At 45.7% G+C, this 6,219-nt stretch overlaps 1 protein-coding gene across 6 annotated transcripts in view; it reads right to left on the minus strand.

The window, feature by feature from the left end:
• TCF3 (transcription factor 3) overlaps positions 1 to 5,682 on the minus strand; it is a 129,787-nt gene extending 124,105 nt beyond the window's left edge. For 2 of the 6 annotated variants that reach the window (XM_081938419.1, XM_081938418.1), the window contains exon 1: positions 4,971 to 5,682. The gene's annotated coding sequence lies outside the window, so the exon portion shown is untranslated. The remainder of the gene's footprint in view (positions 1 to 4,970) is intronic. The other 4 variants (XM_081938415.1, XM_081938414.1, XM_081938416.1 and 1 more) reach the window with 3 other exon arrangements.
• Positions 5,683 to 6,219: the final 537 nt, after the last annotated feature.

Below are 6,219 nucleotides of genomic sequence, written 5' to 3' on the forward strand. Positions count from 1 at the left end.
AAGATATGGTACAAGCCATTCATTTAAAAAAAAGGAGTTCAAATTAGACAAGAGGACAAATGAAAGATTTTAGTACTTCTTAAGCATGAAAGTGGGATTTAATTTCCACACAGGCCTTTGATCCCAAATGAGACATGTCAGGGCACAAAACAAATACTAGAATCCTTAATTTCTTTGATGCTTATGGACAGAAAGATACTTGGGCACTTACACTCACATGGAATCACAGACTTGGAAGGAAAGATACACCCAATTATTTATTGATATCCTTCCCTTATTATTTTTATAAATAACACAAGGGGGCTGACATACCTAAAACCCTTTCCTCCTTCTATTTTCCTCACAATAACAACCCTCTAAAGTGGGTTGAGCTGAGAGAAAGGGACTAAGCCGGTCACCCAGGCAGACTTCATGCCTAAGGCAGGACTAGAACTCACAGTTGCCTAGTTTCTAGCCTGGCGCCTTCACCACTAGATCAATCAACTCTCCCGCTCAATGCTCCTATTTCAGCTAGATGAAAATGGGAGACCTCCCCTCCCACCCACTCTATAGAAATGCACAAGTGGGGTTTGCCCCAAATTGCCAGAGCACACTTTCTACATAATACATGCTAATCAGGGGTTGACAACTCAACACATTTAATTGCTCTGTTCTCCTGAGATTCCTTTACTCAGGGGGTCCCCAAACGTGGCAACTTTAAGACTTGTGGACTTCAACTCCCAGAATTCTCCAGCCAGCTATGCTGGGAGTTGAAGTACACACATCTTCTCCAGCCAGAATTCGGGGAGTTGAAGTCCACAAGTCTTAAAGTTGCCAAGTTTGAAGACCTCTGCCTTTACTGGTTTTCTTCCTTTTATGCATGCCCCCAGGCCCCATTGCCCCTTATAAATCAAAACCCCTAAGTAGTCTAACTATGCCTTATATATTCATTGTTGATCTTATGTAACAGACACATGCAGATAGATAGGTAGGTAGGTAGGTAGGTAGGTAGGTAGGTGTGTCTGTGTGTGTGTGTGAGAGAGAGAGAGAGAGAGAGAGGGAAATAGAGAGATAGCTAGATGTGTGTTGCTTGAGTGGGTGGGTAGAAACTTCAGAATCCTAGATATGTCTACTTGAGAGTAAGCTCCCTGATTGCCAATGGGCCTTACTCCACACAAAGCACAATTAGGATCGTAATCCAGACTTTTCAGGCTACACTATGTAATGGGAAGAGAGGCCCACTGAATACTATGAGGTTACAAGACTGTGCAGCAAATCCAGTTTACTCTATAATTTAGAAGGGAAAAAAGAAAGACTCACACCCACTCACTTTCTCTATGAACTTAGTGAAGGCAATTGAGTAATGGTGCAATAGAGCCTTTAATTTCAGCAAACTATCTGGCAATTACTTTTTATCTGAAAGTTGCTAAGCGTGTTTCCAGAAACTCCTTGTAATAAGGGCTAAATTTGAAGGTGGAAAACAAAACTTTTGATCATTCGCCCAGAAGGCCAGATTGCACTCCCGAAGACCTGGATTCAACTCACTGTGGAAAACTCACCGGGCCCGTCTCTCCCTCTCAGCTCAGCCTACCTCATGAAGATAAATCATGAGAAAAAGCAGATTGCTACACGGGAGGAATGGTGGCAATGAAATAAAAATAACCCCAAAGATGTGGGGTCTCCCTAGCATTTCTCCTCACTTTGGGGTGGGTGAGGAGCAGAGAAGGATGGTAGAAAGCATTGGTACCCTACCAATCTAGCTTTTTTTCATCAAGCTTTTTTTTTTTACAAACATAAATCTCTCTCTGCCCTATTCACATATGTGTGTGTCGGAGGGAGGGGATGGTGGAAAAAACACCCCCTTAAACTGCATTTCAGCCCTACTCCGCTGAGGGCCCTTGCCAGTCTTAAGCTGAGGCACGGCAGAGTCCCAGACACGTGCTCTCGGCATGAGCCATCGCCTGGATCCAGCCGATGAACCAGGTCTCACTCCAGACACGGATATTCTAGGAGAGGCCCGGGGTTCAGCCCTGCGAATCGGGCTGGTGCTCTCTCTCCTTTCCGCTGGCAAAGGTCCACACAAAAACACAAGGGCAAATTGAAGGCGGCTGGGACTTCAGGAAGGAAACGCGGTGGCGCTGAGTTTTCCCCTCCCCAAAATATTTCTTCAAATCTCTCCCTGCCGGAGAAAGCGGCTGTCCCCCCCAGCTGATGGGTGCCCCCCAATCTGCTCCCCCACCTCATTCTAAGCGGTTCCCCTCCCTCCCCGCTGCCCTTCAACCTGACTCATTTGGGGTTCCTTTCACTAGAAGCAGAACACTTTTCCCCCCTTCAGGACAAAGACTCCAAACCAGCTCCCCCGGACCCTCCCCCCATCCCCCAGGCCCCTCCTCCTCCTCCCCCCCTCCCCTATTACCATACTTTTAAAGAAAAGAAAAAATTAAACTCCCAGCAGGTTTGTGGATATTTGCTAGAACTCTTCTGCTTTCTAAGTGTTCCATCTTTATGCAACTTAATGTAGTCACAAACAGATCAAAAGACAGAGGGGAGGGGGAGGTGAAGAGCCAGGGAAAAACAAATCTAACACAAAGCAAAGTGTGTGCGTGTATATGAGGGGGAGGTATTGCCTGTGCATTAAAAAGAAAAGTTTGTAATACGCTCAAAGGCTCCAGACATCAAAGTTCACACAGCGCTTTTTAGAATTTCTTTTTAAATTACTGGTGGAAAGAGGGGGGTGGGGGGAAATTCACATTAGGTTTCCCCCCCCCCTTTCCAGTTTGGTTTAATGCAGCAGACAAGGAATCTCTTATATGCAAGCAGCTGCCATCTGGGCCTCACCCCCCTCCTCAAATGCAGCAGCAGCACCCATATTACTGGACGATAAATGCTGTATCTGAGGATCGGCTTGGGGGTCTCCCTTTTCTCTTTCAGCAATTGAGGCCTAACTTATTTTACAGCCATTAACAACTTGCTCGCAATAAAGCAGCCAATTGGCAGATTCATTAATATATTGTGTTGCTTTGAGAATATACGCAGGTACACAGAATGATTTCACTATAGATTTTAGATATGTAATATATACGTAACAGGAACAAGTGACTGAAGAAAACATTATCCAGGCAGATAAGTAAAAGATCTATGTACAACTAGACATAAATAACGACTTGTTTTATTTAAGGTCTGGGGAATAGTTTCACTCAGAATTTGAAGCATTATTTCAAATTACACAAGAACTTTGCGGCTATTTGTCATCTTTCTCGAAAACTAAAAAAAAGCAGAGGGTTTGTGCCCATTCGATTGGCAAACAGCAACAACGAATATTTAAACCAGAGACAATCGTTTTATACACATGGACAGCAAAGTCAGAAGAAAGAAATAGTTTTGCCTACAGACTAAGTTCTCAGAAAGAATTCTCCCCACAGAGTTCCAAAAATCTAGTGTTTGCACTTCTGGGATATTCTAAAAGTAGGCCTAGATTGCTGCCATACAAACTTCCCAAGGAAATATCTGAAGGGAAAAGAGGAAAGGGGGGGGGGGAATTGAACCATACCTCTTTCATTAAATAAAATCAAAAAGCTGAAATAAATAATTAAATAAAGTAGGCATTTCATCCCAGGCTCTGCTTAATTTCATCCATGGCCTAAACCTTGCATTTTCCCAATTTCCTTTGTGCAGCTGAACTAATAATTGTGGCGAGGAGGGTGGCATACATTGGGTTTGGTACATAAAACCTGCTGTAGAAATATTAAGAGTTACAAAAGGAATGGAGGTTTGTTTGGGGGGGGGGGATTTGCAAATGGAAGCTGGGAGAAGAATAATCCAGTCAAGCAGTGACATCAATGTGATATGTTCCCATTTAAAAAGTTTGTCACTTTCATTAGCTTGTGCTGGGGTTTTGTTTTGTTTTGAAGCATGGGAGGGTCCGCACACTGGTAAAATATAAATTAGGGTGGGCATCTGTGGGACGAAAAAGAAAGAATCGGCAAACTGGGATTTAAAAGGGGGACGATATTGTAATCAGGGACACCAAACTGGTGTGTGCTTTGCTCTCCAGAGTGAGAGTGTGAAGAAAGAACATTAAAAACTTTTTAGAAAGGCCACCTTGCAAAAATGGGCCGATTGGGAATGCAATCACCGGCCCGAACATCTTCTAGGCTCTGCCCTCTTTGAATCCATACCATTTGATAACTGCACCCTAAATAATAATAGCTGACACACCAAGTTTTGGTGCTGGACAAAGTATAATAAAACTTCCCATAGGCAAGAGGGAGAAAAGTGTGTATGCGTGTATGTGTGGGGGGGAGACTCTTGTGCATGTGTGTATGTACTATGAGTGAATTCTGGATCCCTTCATTAAAATGAACAAACTACTGCAACTGAAAAGAAGCATCTGTATTCTTTGCCGGGGAAATTAAGACATCACTTCCCAGTGTTTCTGTCTTTAAGGACAATAAGCTTCACAGCCAAGAAAATGGGGAAAAGTCAGCCCCCATCTGCTTTAGGTTATTACCCCCTTCCCCCCAAAAAGCTGAACACCACAGGTCTAAAGGAAAGCTCAACAGAGTAAAAAGCTTGTTGCTTTCCCACCACCACCCTCAAAAGGAGTTAAGACCCCCCCCTCTTTTGCTTCAGCTAACTTCCCGCCCCATGAAGTTTAATGCCACTTCCGGGGGGGGGAGAGAAAGAAAGGACAAGTGTGCGTGCGTGTGTGGGAAGAATAGGAAAAAATACACCGAAATAATAACAAACATACAGAGAGAGAGAGAGAGAAACAGTAATTACTAAGTAAGGGGCAGTGCCGAGGAAAGTAGCAAAGTTAAATCTATAGACCCGCAAGAAAGAGAAGAAAGACTCAGACTTAAGTCAACTCTGCCCCCTCCGAAAATAAAATAGTTCCGTGGAGGGGGAGGAGTCACAAACGAACCCCCCAAAAAATTAAAAGCAGAGGCCCTCCCCTAGTTGCTTACCCCCCTCCCCTTCCTCTGGCTTACCTGCTCAGCTTTGTGGTGGGGGAGGGTTACATCCACAAGTATGGCTGAAGATTCCCGGGGCGCAGCCGGGGTGGGCGCCCCGGTCGCTCCTCCTGCCTTCCTATTGTTCTCCCGGCGGCGACGGAGACGGTGGAGGCAGCTTTTAACAATGTCCAAGCAAACGGAAATGGCTACAGTGTAGTAAAAACGAGGGAGGGAGGCTTCTTTTTAAAAAAAAGAAAGGAAAAAAGAAAGGAACAAGAAAAAGAAAGGAGAAGAAAGAAAGAAAAAAACGAGAGTGGGAAAATAAATTAGAGAGGACGGGGAAAGGCGCTCCCCCCGCCCGGAAGGTTCAGTCTGTCTGCGCCCCTCCGGCTGCGAGTTCGGCCGCGCCGACGTTCGATCGAATGTTTGTCCCAACGTTCGATCGGGTGTTTTGCCCCCCGCCAGGAGCTTTTGATGTGGCCTCTTCAACGTTCCATCCGCGCTTGGAAGATAAAAGTGCTTCCGATCCTCCGGCCGCGGACCCTGCTTAGCGCTTGCTTGGCTGGCTCATGATAGCTCGAGCTTCTTTCTCTTGGCGTTTTTTTTTTCAACCCCCTTGCTCGCTGGGGCAGCGGACGGGCGCCCCCTTCTCCTTCGCCGCCTTCTCCTCCTTCTCCTCCTCCTTTGCTTCCACACATACACACACACACATGCACACAGAGAGAGAGACACTCGCATCAAGACCTTCCCCCTCCTTCTCTGGCGTATCCTTCCGCCGCAGCAGCCACCATCACTACCAGCTGCACAAGCCCCCCAAAAAGCGGGGGGGGGGGGGCGGAGAGGAGTGAAGGAGGGAGGAACACGGCTGATTTCGCCCACAGGGTTCTTTTCGGAGTACGGGAGTTGGGAAAAGAATGGGAAACGGAATTCTTCCCAATGGGGATTTTCTTTTTTCTTTTACTTAACAACCGGCCGACAATAAAACTCCGCACGCTCAAATATTTCCGGGGAAAGTGGAAAAGAAGAACGAGGGATTTGAATGGATATTGTCCAGGACTAGTAGGTCTTGCCTGAAAAACTCCAGGCAAACTTCAGATAGGAGTGAAAAGAGATTAAGGACACTTTCTCTCTCCCCCCACCTCCTCCTCCAGCATTCTGCTGCCCCTTTTGGTAGTCTTGGGGTGGGTTGTTGTTATTTTTACAATGAGATCCAATAGCCCCGTAGTTTTTATAATTGTGTACAGGTAGTCCTCAACTTGCACTCATTTTGTTTTGTGACCATGCG

Source organism: Natrix helvetica (genome assembly GCF_964273705.1).
Source record: "Natrix helvetica genome assembly, chromosome: 1".
In the NCBI taxonomy this organism is placed as follows: Eukaryota; Metazoa; Chordata; class Lepidosauria; order Squamata; family Natricidae; genus Natrix; species Natrix helvetica.